A 21739-nucleotide genomic window follows, 5' to 3' on the forward strand; every position below is an offset into this window, starting at 1 on the left:
TAATTAAAGCAGTAAATGAATTGTTTTTGGAGCTTGTTGCTTTAGTTTCTGATATATAAACTTTTGCGCCCTGGAGTGTTATAGCCCCTTATCTTGAGGCTCATACCCAATTGACATTCCTGGAGCTGACTGGCTGTACACCCCGCTGTGTTTATATATTTTATAGAGAGCATTGTGTGAGGGAACAGGAGACTGTCTGATGGCTTCGGAGATTATATGCCAGTACCTCAAATAGCCTTATTTGTAATGCTTAGACCCAGTTAAAGAAAAAAATATCATAGTCAGTTCTATACATATCAGTATAAGAAATAAGTCATGATATAAGAAAAGTTACCACAATTGTTCTGCATTCAAGAGGAGTCACTAGATTTGTCTCTCACAATGTGAGATTTGTCTGTAAATAAATAAATAAACAAACAAGCAAAATGTAGCTCAGTGTAAACATCGTGGGTTTCATCCTCCACACTTAAAAAAAGACAGCAACAAAAAAAGAGAAAACAAACACAAAATACAAATAAACATAAAGTCTTATTCAAATAAAACTATTAAAAGAAGAAACAAAGCAATGAGAATGAAACATTGCCACCAATAAAAATACCCCCACTCCAACCAAAAGAATTCAGAAAAAAATTCTAACACAATTTCTATACTTAAAACTTAACAACAAAGATCATTAAATACATCAATTAGTTGGATATGTAAATGAAACCATAAATTAGACTTTTTCAAATTAAAAATAAAAATGCAAAATGCAAGAAAAAAAGAGAATTAAATGAACTGAGGAATTAAAAGCCAGGACAAGTATAGTTTCAAAAATCAGCACAATTTTCAAGTGCACAGGGGAAAAAAGAATTGAGTACATATTTAATAAGAGGCAATAAAGAAAGCTATGAATGAAAATAGGAACAGAGAATATAAAGATGAGAAATCAAAATATTTGAAAAACACTTTGGAAGATTAAAAGGATGTATCATAGTCTGAACAAAGTACTCAAGAAAGAGAAGGAAGAGAGGAAGAGAAGGTGGAAGACCTAAACTCTACTTATATTTCTAATTAATAACACATTCAAAAATATATAAATTACAAATTTACATGTTAGAAAGATTACTGGAAACAATTCTCCAACAGACTTCTCAAGGACGATTACACAGCATGTAATTACATAGCGTTTGGAAGACAGAGTCTCTATAAGGCAAGACAGAGAAAGTATGGCTTTTTCTGTATCTTTTCCACAAATATACATGTTTTCTTAGTGTTCATCTCCTGAGAGAGGACTCACTGACTGTGTATGTGCCACCAGATATCCTAGTACATCTGTTGAATGCTATCTGTGTGAGCAAATGTCCTTCAGTTTTGGTCTGGCAGTCTTGTGTCTTGTACTTGCTTTTATGAACTATGTCAGATTAACTTGTTCACAAGCATTCCAATAGGGGAGTTTCTCAGAAGCTTTAGGATTCCTTAAATGATTACTAAATAATCTGACACTTTCAGTAAAAGAAAAAATCTCTTCCTTCTAAATAAAAGGATCAAATGAGTTTGAGAAAATCAAAATTAATTGAATGTTGTGAAATGTATTGATATAATAGACTGTATTAAGTATCTAAAAAAACCTGACTTTTTTCATTGATACTAAACAATGTCTTAAAGCTAGCATTTTCTGTAATTAAGTTTCAGTAGATGTATATCCACAAAGATCAGAAACAATGAAATTACCCTATTTCTCCCTTGTGAAGTATAACTGAACCTTGACTGATGGAATTATATCACATATAAACCAATTAGCAGTATAAGGAATTTAAAAGATGAAATAAGGTTCCTTGGAGTTATGAATGCTCCTTTTTATTTGCAAAGATATTGAAGTAGCACAACATAACTCAATGCATAAAACAAATAGTTTTCATTTACATAAATAATAACCTGTTAAGTAACAAAATGATATTCTCCATTTACAGTAGCCACAAAGAAGCTTAAATTCTTAGAAATAAATTTAATGACAAATGTAGACAATTCATACAAGAGAAAATATTAAAACATTCTCAATAGACAAAAGAGGTAATAAACATTTAGAAAAACATTGCCTGATTCTTGAGGATAGACCCACATTATAAATACAAGAGTCACCCCACATTAGTTTATAATATAATACAATTTCAAAATTAGAGGTGTATAGCTAGTAAGTGATTTATGTGGCTCTCAGTCATCTTTTTGAGTCTGAATTCAGTGTGCCTATTTTCACTTTTTCCATTTTAGTCTTCTTTTTCAGGCTTCTGCTCTGCTGACTTCAATGTCCAGTACAAATGCAGAAGCCACAGTGTAATATTGCCTGTTTAACCAGTTCTCAATAGTGCATAAACTGCAGTCATTTGGTGAGTCTCTTTCACGCTGAGTGAGGCTGCTTTTTTCGTCAAGCCCTGACTGTGACAGCCACAGTTACAGAATACCAATAGGGTTCTTAGTCATTAAAGGGCTCAGATAACAACACTTCCAGAATTTCAAGCTAGGTTGACTACCAGAGAACATGACTTATGCAATCCATAATCGTTATCTTTCCCTTGTAAATATATAATCAATTCTGTGCACTTTATAGTGAAGATGGTAAAGATTTTGTCCATATCACTTAATATCTTTCATGTATCCAACTTTTATTTTGTCTGTCTTATAGATTTAATCTATAGCAATATAAATGAACTTATCCATCATGGTTTCTGTCCCTTCCTTTTCTCATATAATATTTTTATTATTCTCATTTTTCTCCATACTCTTGAACAACTATGAATCACATCATTTCTTGTAAATTGGAGCTATTGTAACCCAATAGATTTTTTTTCCTGGCAGTTAAGGCTGTCTAGTATAATCCATATCCTATTGTCTGGAAAGGTGAGTGTAAGTATTAATTCCTCATACACAAATAATACTTCCATGTTACGAATGCATCTCTCTGTGTGTTCTATAAGTTTTCAAGATTACCAAAAAATAAAAGTAGTATTTTCCTCTGAGTTATCTAGTAGATATTTTTTATCATAGCTTTAAATTGAAATCGTAAAACTTAGGGGGAAAGGAGCCCCTTTACTAAGATACTTCATGGTCTTAGAACCTCAGGCTACTGTTTTTCACAGACAAGTTAATACAGAGTTTTGAAATTACTGCTATCAGAAATCCCAAATGTCTTGCAGATTTTAAAATTATATTTCAAATAATTTTATACCTTATCAACTGCCAAAGAAGCTTTACATCTGACACATAGTCCAAACACCTCTATGATGGTTAACATTGGTTTTCAAAGTGATTGGCTTGAGAGATACCTCTCAGATTAGTAAGTAAAAAAGATTTCTTAGTTCATCTAGATAGTTCATGGTGATAGGGGTGTGACCCGGGTGACTGTAACCGGTTACTGGCCACTTCCTTTCTGGCTCTTCCTAGCTGAAATGTCTGAAGCCAGGACACAAATAGTCCTGTCCTTTAAATTGTGGCTGTCAGGTATTTTCTCCCTGGAAGGGCAACCTGATTAATACAGTCCTCTTCCATTTAATTCTCTTACATTTTCTTTCCACATGACATTATGATTTATTGACATTCTTAATACTAATTAAAGGTAATGTGTTAATTTACAATCATTTATAGATTAATTTAGGCTTATGGCAAAATAGCATAAATTGAAATAGTATTTTGAAGGCCATATATATTAAGGGGTAGCTAAATTGAAAAGTAGCGAAACATAAAACACATGGATGTTTGTCAACTATAACAATAATAAAAATGATTAGTGGTCTAATTACAGATATTCCAGGGAGTTGGTAGGTTCAGAGTGGAGGCCAGAGTCTTGTAGCATAGTTTCCAGTTTCGACTATTTATTACTCAAGCTTTACTACTAGACATGCTTGATCACTACTAGTGCTCTAATCCACAAAGGTTACTGGCCACAATCATATCTTAATATCCCCAAAGCAGTAGTACATGTGCATAAAACCAGAAATCAAATGCCATAATTATAAGGTTAATTCCCTTACTTAATATATGTATTATGTTTTAGAACTTAAAAACCTTCTCTTTTTCTCTTCTATTTGGATGTGAGACTTTGAAGATTAAAGACTGCTGTCCAGTTAATTTGCCTCTGTGAAGAGCAATGGCCACATTTTTAAATGATTTGTTTTTTTTGCATCTAATTGTTCCACATGTTAATCAGCCTCTGTCTGAAGACTTTTTTCATGAATGACTGTGGTGTGCTTTTTCTTAGCTTCAATTTTAGTTCATGGCCTCTTGTTTTCCAGTCCATTGCCTCCCAAACTGATTTGTGTGTTTTTACTTTCTTTGTCCTTCAAAATTTTTTTATTTCATTGAAATAAAATATTTTAATATTGATGTATTATCATGTTTTTCTGATTTTACTTTTACTGCTCTTATCTTTAAATGAGAAATTAACCTTCATAATGCTTTTTTTTAAATTTTTATGAGTTATATACTTAATAAGCTATGCAATACCTTGATTGGGTGCTTTTGCTGTGATCCATTGTTGGGAAATGAAGACAGAATATTTTAAAATGCAATAAGCTAAGCAATTTTTATCATAAAAACTTATGTACTTTCTATTATATTTGTTTAATTTTGTTGTAGCACCTTGGAAACCACAATTGTGGTTTTAAAAATACACAATTCTTAGGAATATAGTTAGAAAAAGAAGTAATTCTTTTGTGGTTGTTGGATACTAGCTTTGTTCGCTGGTCATTATGTAGTTCAGTATCTGAACTTTGTTCATGCAATTATTGCTGGACTTAAATTTTAAAATTTCTTTTTCAGTGAGCACTAAAATATATAAAAGCTCTAAAGTAAACAAAATTCCTTCAATTAATCAACAAACATGTCAAATATGGTCTAGCAAGAGCCTGGACACTGGGCGTTGATAAGTTGACAGTGTACATAGAAGGGAGGAAGAGACCAGTCACACTTATCTCATACTATTCTAATTCTCTTGTTTCTTCAAGAAGCAAAAAGGCAGCTATGAGAAAGGAAACAAGTGAGTGGAGTATAAGGCCCAGGTTACCAATCGAGGTATCCACTCTACTGTCTCAGTTCCATTACTAACAGTCTCAGCTGGCTTGTTTATTGATCTGTTCAAATGCCTTCACAACAAAGTATTTAAGAGGTTGGAAACTCTAAAATCAGACTATAGAAATCTGAATCGTTGAACTCTTCAGAAAGAAGTGTGAAGTTAGTGTTTGATGTTTTCTGTCAGGCCAGTCCTTTACTCTACTAATTGCAGGAACTGGACATTGTTGGTGTGCTTCTTTCCTATTGGCTCATGGTTACATCAACCATAATCTGATGGTTCACCCACTTTGTGTGTGTGAGTGTGTGTGTGTGTGTGTGTGTGTGTGTGTGTGTGTGTGTGTGTAAACATACATGTACATTATGTGCAGGTCTAGAGTTCTATAGGCTTCCTAAATGGTTTTCAGATTTGACTATTTAGCAAAACATCTAAGTTTTTTTTAGTGTTTTTCAAAACATATTTACAACTTTAGTATATAGCAGTATTCTTATTCTGTTAAGCATTGGAGTTATATGCCACAGTAACATTTTTAGAGAATACATATATAAGAAAAAATTTATTTTAATCTTTTTGTTACCTTACTAAATATAATGTTAAAATATGAGTGAAATTTATGTATATTATGATGGTTAAACTTAATTGTCAACTTGCCCTGACTGTTGAAAGTTGTTCAAAGGATTAGTAACTGAGACAGTAAAGTGAATCCCTGGATTGTATACTCTGTATGTGTCTCAGATTTTGGTGTTTATATGTGGTACTATTTGGGGTTCATATCTAGTACTGTGGTACTGTTTCCCTGGTATGTTTCTTTGTTGCCACGAATGGAGCATCTCTGCTCTTCCACACCTTTGTACCTTTCTGTTTTGAAGCCAGTTAACTATGGATTGACTCCTCTGGAACTGTGAACCAAATTAAATTGTGAGTGCCAGAGAAACTGTCCCAGAAATGGGAGAGCTAAGTAACACACTAATTATAAAATAACTCAAATTTTGCAGGAGTATATGAAGTTCAGGCCTCATGTGCAGTCACATTCTAGATAGATCCACTTTTTAAGCTGTTCTTTTTCTCCTTCTCTAATAGGCACAAATGAGGTATATACTTATATATGTGTGTATAAAAGTGAAGGCATATCATTTCTAAAGAAAGTCCCATGCATAATCTGTGATCTGCTATTTTCACTTTGTTTCACACTGGTAAGTCCTTCCAGAGGCATAAGCAGCTTTACCCTTTCTTTCTTATGGCTTAATAAGAGTCAGTTACCTCCTACTCAGACCATGTATGCTGTTGTCTGTTTTACACTCAAAATACACACCTAACCTCTAGCTTCCTCTCCTCTCTTCCTCCAATGCCCTGCACCCTGGCCATGTTTGCTTTCGGTTTCTAGCATTCCTATCCTAGCTTCCAGGTTTAGAACTGTGAAGGAAGCTTTCACATGCAGTCCTCCTGGCAGCCTTGTACTGTTGCCTCCGCTGGCTAGGAAAAGCAGGAAGGGTGAGTCAGGGCACAGCTCACTCTTACTTGATCAGCAGGGTTTGTTTTTTTGTTTTATGTAGGAGACCATCAGCAGGCCTCTGCAAGTGTCAGTCTGCCTGCTGATGTAGACAGCAATGCTGATCTGTGTGACATGGGTATCAACTATATATAAACCTAGGGAGTAAACCTGCAGGAGATAGTCACTGACTGACCTGCATGAAGATTGAGAAGAACAGTTATCAGAGTGTGTCATGATCTCCTGGGAAGTGAGCTGGGAGGCTGGAACATTTCTGGTTGTTCTGCACTATTGAGTGCCATGGAAGTAAAATTTCCATTTGAAAACGTGTTGCCATTTTCAAGTACAACAAATATACTAAATATTAGCCCTATTAAAGCATATAAAAGGTGTCTTTCATTAAATTTACTTTCCACTTTATAGTCAACATATTAGCAGTCATGGGGTCACCAAATTTAACAGAGAGACAATCAACAGAAATCACTCATACATTCTAAAGGCTCATTTTAAAAAAAATATTTACAGTATTACCAACTCAGTTCAAAATACCTTCATAATTTTAAATTATTTGAATTTTAAATTATTGAATTTAAATTATTTGAAATTCTAAACTTTCTAACTACAAATTAATATCTGAATGTAACATTTTAAAACTTGAGATTTTTTAAATTAAAAAACATATTTAATGATTAGCATACTTCAAAAATTCAGTCTTCTGGGGTCTAAAACAGAAAAAAAAATTAGAAAAGAGAAAGTAAGTAATGTATGGAAAAAGTACTCTGTAAAATTTAAAGGGAATAAACATATAAATCAACAGGAAATTCCTCATCTGAATTCCAGCATTCATTTTCCCTCAAACATTCTGTTTAACAATATACAATAATTATGCTATTATTTCCCAGCTCCCTTTGTAATTTTTCCCCAATATTTTGGAGACATTTATTAAGGTGAACAAGTATTTCAACTTTACATTCAAGGAAAAAATCAGAATTAATGTTAAATGTTTCATATCCTAAAATAAATGATAAACATTATAAGTGACTTTTGATGTGAAATAGAATGTGAAATGAGCTAGAATCATAAATATAGTTAAAGTCTTGCTGTCTCAATTCACCATCACTGCCTAACTCTTTATAAAAGAACCAATTCTGAAGTCAGAAATACTTAGGTACAGAATAAAAGCTGAAAAGACATACATTTCTAGAGTTTATGTGCATATGCAAAATAACCTCAAATAAAATTTGTCCTTGTGTGAATCAAGTATTTCGAAAATACCTCTGCTGTAGAGTAAGACTTTACAAGCAGATTTTCTTTGTGAAGTTAAAAAAATCCACACTTTAAAAAGTGTCTAACTGAAGGCAAATCAAAGACTTCCTAAAAATGATGTCACAATATTCAGTTAGGCTAATTACTGTCGTATCTCCAGTACCCTCTTTTGCAATTGAACTGAAAAGCTTAAAATATTTTGTCCTAACTAAAAAAAAAAAAAAAAAAAAAGAAATAATGAAAATTATCTTAGTGCAAGTTCTACACCTTTCTTTTAAAATAAATTTAGCATGAGTAAGCTGCACTAATGGTGATTTACAAGTAATTTTCATACCTCACTTCTGATCACAAGCTGGTAACCTAAGAACCTTCCCCTTAAGGAAAGAATAATCTTCCCAAGGGTTTATATTCCTTGATTTGAACTCTCATTCAGTTCTGCTATGCTAAACTTCCATTGCCTTTCTGATAATATGAATTTTAACTTTAAAACTTCTGAGCTTAAAGAATATCTTACTCTGACCTATCAATGATGATTTGGTTATATACTGTGAAAGTGAAAGTACTGTTTCTCAAAGAATATGATAGAATTGCTCCAACATCCTTAGAGTAACCATGATAATTAATTGATTGTGCTAATTTAACTAAGAAGAGCCCAACTAAATTGGGTTAGCATTGCTCTGACTGTGGCTGGTAGGATTTACTAGACAGAAGATCCATCCTAGGACAATGTGTTGCTTGAACGGGGTAAAGGGGAAACAAAGAAGGAAGACTCACTTCTGTTTTTTAGAGAAGCGCCTTCCCATTGGCAGTCATCTCCTGCTTTTCAGTGTAGACTGTTCAGCAGACCTTTCAGCGCTAATACTGACACACTGCATTGAGCTCCAGGCTTCACTGGATCCTTTGGATCACCAGCGCACAGACAGACAATAATGTTTAGTTTCACAGTTGTCTCTGTGGGTGATCACTGTAAACTAATCTTGTAAATTCTTATATTTGTATGTCTTACATTAAACGTTTCTTTAATGAGCACTGAATGATACAGTAACAATGATGTTATTGAGTTGTATGTAATCATATACAGTATGGTTATATTTTCATGTAGTAGATTTTATAATTCAGTCCTTTTGGTCACCTTGAATTGCAAAATGCTATATTATCTCATGGAGTTTTCTTCTTTGTTTAATGTGTGAACTTGAAAAGTTCATTGGAGGACTCCAAACATGATTTCCTGGCAAGGCTTTTCTCTTAGGTTGGTTGTTTTTACCATAGTTTAATGGGCAGCCATTGCGATTAGAGAAGCCTAGTTTTCATTTTGTCCCTTTAAGACATGTTCTAGTGTTTTATTTCTGTGTGGCCATTTGTTGAGATTTTTATGTCTCAGCTTTTAGATTCACTGTTTCAATTAATCAACAAAATATTTCTGAAATCTTCACCAGGGTTAGTATCTCTATAGTTGCTGGATTGGCAGAATTTATTTTGTATATGTGTGTATGGGCGCTCTAGTGACTTGTATTTGTGTATGATTTTGATTCAGACTGAACAAATTCTTCAATTTTGGTTCCAATATGTACCATGATACAGGCATATTTCACTTTTACCAAGTTATTCTCAGAAATGATACTGTAAAAAATCAACTTTTATCCATTCTTGTGCTTAAATATTGTTAAGCTTCTGCTTATGGGTTTAGTAATTCATTGACCTAATTTCTTTCAAAGTCAAATAATTTTTGAAGATTATAATTGCAAATATACTGTTTTACTGAAATATTATATTGAGGTTGCTTGTTTTTGTCTATTTAAAATAAAACTTGTAAAATATTAGTGAATTTTATGATGTGGAATATGCTATATTTTTGAAAGGTTAAATAATTACTTTAACATTATATTGAATATTCTATCATTTCAACAGTCATTTTAAGTTATTAATTTTATAGAAAATTCTTCAAGAGCTTATCTATTTTCTTGTTCTAGTATCACAGATACTCAATTCTACAGCTTATTGTTATATTTTATATTGGGTCAACTTTCCCAAAATAATTTTATTCTCTGCTTCTAGAAAAATTATACATAATATGTATCTAATGCAAATTTGGCTTGCAAATATAATAATTCTATAAAATCAAACACTTAAATATCTCTAATTGAAATTTAAATATCAAGTTGATTGTTTAGAGAAAATCACCAGCACCTAATAAAATATGTTCTTCCTTCTACCTTGATTCTTGTTTACATTATCACCCTAATTACCCATATCGTATTCTGTCTATCTCTGTTTATGCTTGTTATTTAAGACTACCATTCCCATCTAAATGTCTTTCAATACTAGGACTCTTACTTCTACAAAGTCAATGTACTTTCCTGAACCACTCTATTTAAGATGAGCAAGCTCTCAAATGGTCTTCATTTACCTTCCCTACTTTGTTCTTTTCAACTAAAATTTTCACAATTTGAAATAAGCAATGTGTTAATTTAAGTCTTTTGAGGACAGAAATTGTGGCCAAATCTATTTGTTTTACAATTCCAGAAACTATAAGGTATCTGACAAATGTTGAACACTTAACTCTTGCAAGGTGCAGTGAAATTGTCAGTGTACAAGTATAAATATTGCATGATTTTTCTTGAGTGGGAACCTAAGTATAAATAAAGAAAAAAATAAAAGTATGATAATACAAAGTAAGGAGATAGATTCTTTGCATGGTAGAGGGAATCCAGAGATGGAGATATGAGGGAGTGATGGAGGGATAAGCAAAGGAAAGTAAGAAGATCTAAGACATGTTCTCTTACATGCACCAACTTCTCATGATGAATGTAACTATTATGTACAGAATGTACTAATAAACATAAACCACACAGAAGTTCAAAAATAACTCTCTGATTAGATAGAATGACACAGTGTAGTGGCTTCTATTATCAATGAGTGGTTCCTCTTCATTCATCATTTTTGTATCATTTTTTTTTTTGTCTTTTTCATTTTTACTGGTACTGGGGATCAAACTCACGACCACCTGCTTGCAAGGCAGGTGCTTAGGCCACTGAGCTAAATCCCCAGCCCCTTTGTATCAGTTTTTAATCAGTTTTGATTTAGAACCTTATTCCTTGATGGTACCTCTCCATTTTCCTAACCTAAAGCAAACATCACACATTTCTTTTTATTTTCACCAAACTGGATATGCTTTTGAGTATTCTCAGAGCTATTTTATTTTTCAATGCATCCTCTATATGCCAATTCTACCCACCATCACCTTACTTCATTGTTCATTATGCTATCTGCTATACTGATGACCTAAGTTTTCTTGCCACCATGCTTCTCCTGTTAATTGCTCTCCTGTGTATTAGCAACAGAACTTATTCATTACACACACACACACACACACAGACACACACACACACACACACACACACACAAATCTGCTTATAATCCTGTGATGGTTAATCTTGATTGGTAGCTTGATTAGATTGAGAAAGTCCCAGAAAATCAAACAGTACTAATTTTGGGAGTGCCTTTGGGTTTTTTGGAGTCAAGTAGGTCATGAGGGCTCTAACTGTGTCAGTAGTTGAAATCATAATCTGATGATTTTCCTGGGATGTGAAGGAAACTAAGTGGAGCACATTTGGAGGGTGTGGATCATATAGGCATAAACTAGAAGACTGTATCTGGGTCCTAAACCCTCTTTCTCTTTCCTGCTCTCCTCAGCCTCTGTCACATCTTTTGACAATGATATTTATGCCTGGCCAAAGGCCAAAAACAATGGATCTAGCTGGCCTTGGACTGAAACTACTAAAATCCTGTATAAAAATAAACCTTTTTTTTTTTCATCTAAGTTGCTTCTTTCAGATGTTATGGTTTTTGTCTGAATGTCCCTCCAAAACTTCATGCAGTAATGAGGAGGTTGCTTTTTTGAAGGTGGCTGAATCTAGTTTGTGTGATGGAATTATGAGTGAGGGTTACACTGATTCGGCCTGCGGACCAATCCGTGGGGTGTACCTGGAGGGGGAATGGGGATGAAATAGAAACAGGGGGGAGACAAAGAGAGATGGAGACAAGATAAGTATTCCAATCAAGCCTCATTTATTCAGGAAGTGATCACATCTTTTATAGGCCAAGGGCGGGTTGGTGGGACAGGAAGAGGCTATGGGGATGAATACAATAGGGTCATTGTCACATCCAGGCATATGACATAAGCAGGAGAGGATTATGGTTAATGTAGGCAGGTGCATCATATGCCCATAGGAGAGAGGTGGGAAGGCAGCAATGGGGCGGTCACACCGCTCCCTACATCACACTAATACTAGAGTGAGCAGCCTACATACAATATAAGGAACAGAAAGAACCTTCTCTTGCACTCATCTATTTTTGTTCTTGTTGCTTTTGAAGTTTTCCATTGCCATGAACTGTTGCTCCTTTGCCATGCTGTCCTGCCTTGGAGGTTATGGACTGAAACCTCCATAAACTGTGAGCTAAATAAACCTACTCTCCCTTAATTTTGAAGGTGGAGTATTTTATATCACCATTGAGAGAACAGTAACTAAATTTGGTACCAGAGAATGAGATTGTTGCTGTGACTGTACCTGACCATGTGACTCAAGAGCCTTTGGGAATGGCATATGGAAAGAGTTTGGAAAGGTTCTGAGATATTACCTGTAAAATCACTCCTGAAATGCCTTAGATCATAAGACTAGAAAGCTGATAGTACTTTTTCTAGTAAAGACCAGGCTCAGGAGGTTTCTTCTAGGAAGAAGGACTGTACTGATTAATACATTCCATATGATACATGTGATGGCTTGGTAAAAAATTTGTCTGCATTTTGCTCCTGTCCAGAAATTTTGCCTGAGACTCAGATTAAGGGTGGTGGGCTAATTATTCTGGCAGAAGAAATTTCAAGTAAGTCTAATGTTGAGGAGGTGGCATGGGAATTGTTGGGAGCTTTTAACCAGATTTATGTTGTGAATCAAGAGCAAAGTGTTCAGCAAATGATTTAAAATGTGAGCTTAGTAAAAAAGAAAACTCAAGAAAGGATATGGACTACAAGAAGAGAACTGAGAAGATCTCAATTGCTGAGAGGGAACAGGAGACTATAATAGATGGCCTGAGTGTATCATAAGAAAGAGCAAGTTGGGGCTGGGGATTTAGCTCAGCAGCATAAGCGCCTGCCTTGCAAGTAGTGGTCATGAGTTCGATCCCCAGTACCATTAAAAAAAAAGTAATAAAAAGCAAGTCTCCACCTTTTGCATTCTCAAAACTGCAAAACTTAAAGACTTTGCTTTGAGGAGAAAACTACAGAATACAATGTTCTAGGATGGCAGAAAATAGAAATTTGTTTCTCATAATCAGTTTCAGAGTGCTCAGTGATCCAGCCACTCCTTTCTTTTTGTTCTTGTTGCTTTTGCTGTCTTTCACTGCCATGAACTATTGCTCCTCTGAATGCCCTCCTGCTTGGAACAAGCTAGTTTATAAATTGAAACCTCCAAAACCGTAAGCCAAATAATGCTTTCTTAATTTTGGGCATCAGGAATTTTGTATCAGCAATGAGAAAAAAGTAAATAAGGCAGATATTTTGTAACAATGAAGAAAAGCTGACTAAACCCTTTAGCAACTCCTCTATGTCAATAATAGTCTATTTAAAATATGTACTACTATACTATTCTTCATAAAGGAGCTTTTCTAAGGTTATCATAATTTGTGACACACTAAACTTATCCTTTAACATTGACACCACATTATGATGATATAGTGAGCCATAAATGCATCTGTGCACATAATCTCATTACAATTAAAAAAAATAAAAGAGAGATGAAGAAATGTATTAGCTTCAGAAACAGAAGATAAGAAAGTACCCAAGAAAGCAGAAGAAATGCAAAGCTATGGCTTTGATTGAAACATTTTTTTTTATTAAGATGCCGACAGCAATTGCTGGGAATTTATATTATGGGGAATAGACTGTATTTGTTTCAAGAAACACAATTAGAATTTGGTTCATACCTTGAACACAAAGGCTGAAATGAGACACTGGCAAGTACTACCAACCTATTTCCTTGGATTTTTTTTTTTTTTTTTTTACATATGAAAATCAGTCCTTTTTACCACGAATCCAATTAAGCCATAAGTGTTGCCATAGAGATCTGTAACCTCCTCAGTATCATCTAGTATGAAAGCCCTAGAAATACATTATTCTGAGAGACCCAATGCTGCTAAATAAAGGAAACATTAACTGAAAAGTCAAGAAAGGATTTTTGACAGTAACCACATAAAGAAAATAAAAGTAATAAAGTTTCCAAAGAAAATGATCCTCCATACTAAAATTTTAGAACATAAAGATTAGTGTGATAGAGAATCAACAATCACTCATTAGCAATTATTTATGGTGAACCTAATTGGGTCAGATATTTTTAAAGAAAGTATGAAACATCAAACAAGAAATGAGTCTTTCAAAAAAGTACATTTTAATGGACACAATTTCAAATCAGAAAAAAATTAATTTTTAAAACAAAAGTTCATTAATATATTTAACTGTACATATTTTCTACAGTAAGTCAAAATCACAATAAGGAGAGAAAAATAGTACTTAAAAAGTGAGAAATTATAAAGGAAATAATTGCATTTTTTTCAAAAAGGAATGATTCTCTGAAATACTGTGGAGAAAGTTTTATAAATAAGTCTTTTTTAAAGTATATTTTCTAGTGGTGAGAAAGCTACACATATGAAAAACTACACATACCACCATCAAAATGGAGATTTTCAGAGATAATAAAACTTTCTTAAAATGTAAAAAGAATTATATGTAGTTTCAGATACTTTTAACTCCAGGTATTTGAAATGTTGAGGCAGGAGGATCACATGCTCAAGGCCAGCAGGGGTAACTTTGTGAAGTCTGGTTTTAAAAATATAAAATAATGTCTCAGTGTATATTGATATAAGAATGCTTGGCTGTATATAGGAGACTTTGTGTTTAATTCCAAGTACAATACACTCCCTCTCACACACAGAGTGATAAAAGAAATATTCCTTAAAAAGTTGAAGTTGGATTGATATTAGAATTTCTATTAATAACTGTAGATTAAACAATATTTGGTAGGGAAGATTATTTTAATTTAAGTAAACTATTATCAGTGGTAGAGATAAAATTATTCAGAATTATAGAAAAATTGAGTGCTTTACTACTTATGGATATTAAGGTATCAAACGAGGGTATTCAAGAAGGTACCAAGTTAAACATATGTTATAGACTGTTTTATGGTCTATATCTAGAGACATCCCACTAAAGTGTCATGTGTAAGACTTTTGGAAGGTATCTGGGTTGTAAGAACATTATATAGTTGCTGCTAGGAGTTTGGACCTGGTAGGAAGCAGATGGTCACCATGGGCAGGACCATAAAAGTTTTATTTCCATTTCCAGCTCTTTTCTTAAATCCCTGTTTCCTAGGTGTAATGAAATAAACAATTATCCCTCATCTCCAGGTTACTATGCTATGTCAATCTTCCTGAGAGACAATCAACTAGAAATTGAAATGTGAGCCAAAGTAATCCTCTGGTTCTATTTGCAGACCTCAAGTATTTTGTCCCATTTATAAGAAAAGTGCCTACGACAGATAGTATACCTGCATCACTGCCAATTGTGGTGATTTGTAAGACTGGACCTTTGAAAAATCACCAGATTATGATGGTAGAGCTCAATGACTAGTATTTTTGGTATTAGAAAAGGAACCTTAATAAGCTGTCTTTCTCTACAAACACACACACATGCACACACACACACACACACACACACACACACACACACACACACACACAATCAGTAAGAAAGTCCTTAGCAGACACTCATCTGCAGCTGCCTTGATTGTGAATTTTCTATTCTATACACCTGGAAATAAATAAATTTTTCTTTTGGGAAGTTATTCAATTTATTTAATTTTGTTTTTGTCGTTTGATTAGACTAAGAGAGTATCCTCAAATAAAATTCAGAAATGGCAGAATAATTGCTAAATTTTTGCCTGATAAATTTGAGACTGTGAGATTAAAATTTGACTGATCCTAATGTAAAGTTGTTGGAGGAGGCAGCTTCTGACATGGTCCCAACAATACCTTCCTCTTTCATCTTTATTCCATCCCCTTGAGTGTAATTTGACTTGTAAGTCATTAGTACCAGACATAGAAGAAGTGACAACATACAGCTTTTGAACTAGGTTACACAAATGGCTGTGTCTTCTGCCTTAAGAGTTTACCTCTATTTTTCTCAGTTCTATTTTCACAGGATAAAGCCATATTTTCTGTTCTGTGGACAGGAGACGACCAAAATGCCGAGGGACCAAAATCTGCCAAGAACCTTGATGGTGAGCATGGATGCAGACAGTCATATTGAGTTCTTCCAATAAGCCAAGGTCATGAGCAACTGTTTGAATGACATTGAGACAGAGACTCCTAGCTAAGTCATATCTGCATGTTTGATCCATGTAAACTCTGAAATTATAAGTCATATTTTCATCTGCTAACTTTGGGTCATTTCAATGCAGCAATAAATGAAAATATGATTATAACCACTACTGAAAATATGATGTTAAGTTTTCCTATAATAGCAAAAAAATAATAGTGTTTAATGGCCAACGGTATGCTAATATTCTTTTTTCTCCAGATGACAATAACTTTTGGATTTTTTTTTGTTTTTTTTTTAATTTTTATTTTAAAAAGAATAAAGCCAAGGAAAATAAAGCAGAATAAAATCAATCAAAATAACCAGTATAAGTGATAGGACTTCAAAACCTTATGAAATCAATAATAGTTGCTGAATGCCTTTTGTTCCCCTTAAAATAGCTGTAGATATCTTCAGACACAGTGAAAATTGAACAGAACAGTATAGGATAGAAATAATGAAAACAAAACAATGAATGCAATAAAGGACTTCAAAACAAGCCAATAGTAAAAACAAAATGTCTACCTTAACATGCTTTGCAATCTTTTAAATAGCTGCTCTTGCCATAAGATTTAACTTAGTTGAACAAAACAAAAGAGAATAAAGCCCACCCAACAAAACAATGACAATGGTATGATGTTCAGGCAGGGATCACTTCCTCTTGAGGCCCTATTTTCTCCCTCTGCAGTCTGCAAATGGCACTGACTCACAGAGGGATGCTTGGATCTGGTTGTCCCCACTCCGGCAGTGGCCCACGCATGACACTGATCACCTCCTGGTTCTCTCCCCCACTGGATTTTCTTTAAAAAACTGGGATGAATTATTTGTGTTTAAAAACTAAAGGTAACAAAATAAAGGTTTTTTTACTCTAATATTCATGATAAATATTGTATATGTTTAAAATGAAATATAAAGATAAAAATACTGTAAATCTATATTTTTAAAAAGGTATTAAAAAGCATATATGTCTCAGGAGATAAATATTGAAATCCACAAGGTTGCTATTGCTACCTTTATGAGTAATATTTTCACTAGTTCGTGATCAGTATTAACACTGACAGATCCCTTTGTGTTTACCTTTGTGTTCACCTGGTCTAGCTTGGACTTCTCCACATAGGCTGATCTCCACATTTTGTACTTCCTCAGGTAATTCAATTAAGTACTTTGACAAAAGCAGTTCTGAGGTTTGAGTAAACTCAGTATACAGGTATTACTTGCCTAGTGACAATCAGTTATATCAACTTTATTGATTGGTTACATCTCCTTTTCTGTCACAACACTCTGGGATTCTGCCTGCCTCGCTCTGAGAACACCAGCAAGTGCTCTGCTTGTGCCCATACCTTCAATCTAGAGTTTATTCAATGAGTAACTGAGCTATCACTAGAGAAATATCTCAACTATTCCGGAAAGGATATTGATGAAAATCTCTTTTCAAAATTTTCAGTGGAATATTTAGTAAATTATTGTAATTTACCTTTTGGTGTTGGTGTCTTACTGATAAGACAATAAATAAAAGGCTTAAATTAATTTTAAAATATACTTGTAGAAGAAAATTTGTCTAAATGTGAATTTTGTCATAATCCATAGCCAAATAACACGGTACATTTAAGAAATAGAGTTTTAAAATTAGTTTATATGAATAAATGTGTATCTTCCTAATACTTCATAAAAAAAGACAATCTTTCACTGTTAGATGTGCAAAGAGAGGCAGAGATTACAAATGATTAGTTTCTGGCTAAGGCATTTAGAAAATCCTTAATTATTATGTTTTAAAAGTAGATGTGGTATAATTCTTACGGTAAACTTATTTTTTCTTCTGTGAGACATTTTATCAATTGTGGGCAAACAAAATTTTATTTCCACATGGTTAACAATTTTTATACCTGTTGGTATAAACATTCTAATATTTTTTTATCACAACATTATCTATTATCACACACAAGAATTTTGTAGCGACTACGAATATTTCGCAGGTGTGGGGAGTAATGCTGAGTTTGACTTCTTAAAGTTTATAAGAAAAAGGAAAAAATATGTTTTAAAACAAATTTTGACATGCATTCTAGCCTAAGGTACAGCTATCACCGTTCTTATATCAATTGCATAAATAACTATTTTTAACTCACTGTTGCAGTACTTAATGAAAGTGAATTTATTTTATTGATGGTCTTTTCACTTCAAGGGCAAGTACACAAGTGAAGAATATTTTGTGGAATCTAGATCACATTAAATTCTTAGGCATATATACTTTTATCAGTGACAGGATATTTTAAATCACTAGCAACCATAACTTTCAACCTAGCTTATAAATGCAAGACTACCTGTGATTAAAATATACTGTGCATATTGTCACATTAATTTAGAACTCATTTATCGGAATTTAAAATATTCAATACAAGTGACTTAGATTATATATTTGGAACAAGATATTACCAAGGATCACAAAAGTGATATAATACATCAAGGAAAAAAATTTTTGAAATAGGGAATTTATAAAAGAGTAGCAAAAGGTAATTTTAGGTTGTGAGGAAATTTGTAACAGTGTTAGAAAAGTGTTTTAAAATTAGTCTTGTCCAAGATAAAAAGTTTTACTATCAATAGAATTATTACTGTTTTATATACAAATGCTGGAGCATTCTCTTTGAGAATGACATTTGATAAATTAAAAAGTCAAAAATAAACTGGGCATAGTGCCCCTCAACTCTAATATCAGCATTCTGGACGTCTGAGGTTAAAAAAAAAAAAAAGCCTGCAGTCAAGTACAGCCTGGGCAATGTAGTGAAATTCTCTCAAATGAATAAATACGCTGTGGATGTCATCTTGTATGAGGTCCTTGGGTTTAGGCCTCAGGAAAGAAAAGAAAGGGTAAAGAAAGAAAGAAACAAAGAAAGGAGAGAGGGAGAGAGGAAAGAAGGAAGAAAAGAAGGAAGGAAGGGAAGAAAAGAAAAGATGGAAAGGAAAGAAAGAAAGAAAGAAAGAAAGAAAGAAAGAAAGAAAGAAAGAAAGAAAAAAGGAAAAAAAGACAAAAATAGTTTCTGCTTCAGAAAATACTGCTTTTAAACTTATAGAATTTTATTGAAGACTTTTAAATTTCTTTTCAGATGCTGCTACTCTCAGATTACATTCGTAATCACTAGGATTTAAATATAATTCATTACATAACATCTGTTATTCACTATTTGGATGGAAATATAATGCTTTACCCTTGAACATACTTTTTGTTTATAAAATATATGGAAGGATTCTATTTATACAATAATAATTCAATATTGAATTTGCAAGTAGGGTTCCTAACACTAAACCTTTGCATCAATTGTGGTGAATGCATGGATTTTCTTATTACTCATTTCTGGTCTTAAGATTGATCTTTGTTCTCTGGTACATTTCAGGTTCCACATTTCCCTATTCTTTAAATCATATTCTAAGATTTTCAGTAGTATATCGCATTTTTCAAGTTCACAAGAAAAGGAAGCTATGGGGAGTATATTTTCAGAGAAGAAAATGTGATTACAATACTATACAGATTGTCTTTGATTTCAATTTACCTTGGAAAAACTCCAAAAATACCACTGAATTCTAGAATACATAAATTCTTACTGATTATGGGCTAAAAGATGTCTAGAAGGTAAACATTGCAGGTTAGATTCAATTATTTAAGAAAACTAAAGTACAGCATGATCAAATTGATTTTCCCTGCAATATGCTAACAGACTTTATCACACTTAATGAATATATACATTACAGATAATTAACGGAATGTTTAAGAATTATCTTTACTAATTTAGAAAAGCTATTTGATAAATAACGATTGTGTGGAAGTACAGGCTGAATCAATAGACTTCGACCTTTCTGCAAAAACTCTATTTGAAGTTTAAAGTTCCATTTGCAGCTTTTGAGAGGATACAAATTGTTCACAAGAAGAAATGCAGACTGATCTAAGAGTCTGTTTATTCAGAGAAAATTCTTGATTAGGCTTCTTCAAATTATAATTAAAATAGATCACAGTAAATGAGACGTAGTGAATAATATTTCACAAGTAGCAGGATCTGCTAATAGTAGTTATCAAATATGCCCTCAAAAGAATAGTCTGCAGAAACTAACCTCAGAATTCAGCATTAATCTGTGTAGATTTTAAATACCTATTATCCTGCAGAAATGTTGACTTTAGAGTTTTACTATCTGCTAATATTTTCAGTGGTCTAATGAGTTGACATTCATTAAAGCTTCAGTGATTTTACAATTAAAATCATTGCAAATTCTATTAGCTTTTGTAAAAGCTATTTCCACATGATAGGCAGTTTGTTACACTCTTCCTCCAATTAGGTCTTAGAAGAATCCAGATGTACACAAAATTCTCCCACAATATTAGGTCAATTAAAATGTCTGCAACTTCAAATAATTTTTAAACAAAGCAAACAACATGTCTGTGGTAAACCACAACTGCAACATATATTCCATGTCTTTTATTTTGATTAGATGAAGTACAAGAACATATGAAATAAAGAATAAGTTTATAGTCTATAAATTCGGTTCTAGAAGGACATTCATAAGTGAAATTTATTGGTAAATTCAAGAAAGTGAACTGTATATACCTTTGACAAAAATATACAAGGTAAAGCATTAAAAAGCATACAAAAAATACTGTAAACAAACTATTTTTTACATTTACACTTACCTTAAAACTATAAAGTAATCACTGGAGCTAATTCTGGTTTTTTTTTTTCACGTCTGTGTACATTCATGATGGAAGATGCGTATCTATCTGTGAAAGGTGCATATCTATCTGGGAAAGTTCACCACTCCAGTATTCATAAGTCCGGGACTTACTGGCTTTTATAAAACAAAGAAATCCTCTTTTAAAAGAAAAAATGACATTTAAACAAATGATTCCCTATACTTTAGTCTACATATTCATTTCCTAATATAACTCAGCATATAATTAAATGATACATCTAAATTTACAAGTCACAAATAATTTACATATTTTGAGTTCTTATTAAAATATTATAATATTTCAAATAAAGAAAAGTTGCCTAATCCTCTGATCTCAGATATTTCTTGGTGTGCGATCACATGCACAAACATAGAGAACTCTTTCATAGGGGAATGGCAAGTGAAAAATGTTTGCTGTAAATGTCACTCATTATTAATATCGCTCAAAAATAAGAAAAAATGAATAATTGCTCAAACAGTACCCTATTTATGTATAGATAAAATGTTGCATATTATAAAATAAAGCACCATAATAATATTTTCTTGCAAAAACATAAAATAGTATGTAAAATCTAATACAAAACTCAGCAATTCAACAAATGATAAAAGCATGGCATACTTTAGTGTGATTCTCAGAAGGAAGTAATTTTACTGTGACCCTTAAACATTACAGCTATTTTAATGTAATTCTTTGTTTAGTTCTCTCAATTGGTTATTGTTAGAAATTCTTTTAAGTAATTAAACTTAAAATTTCAACATTTCATGTATTCCTTGAGTAACCAATATTCATGAACTTTTCATCTTTCAATTTTCTTGAGGCATTCAT

This window comes from Cavia porcellus, unplaced genomic scaffold (assembly GCF_034190915.1).
Source record: "Cavia porcellus strain 051 isolate PalLab524CR breed Dunkin Hartley unplaced genomic scaffold, mCavPor4.1 scaffold_20, whole genome shotgun sequence".
Taxonomy (NCBI): Eukaryota; Metazoa; Chordata; class Mammalia; order Rodentia; family Caviidae; genus Cavia; species Cavia porcellus.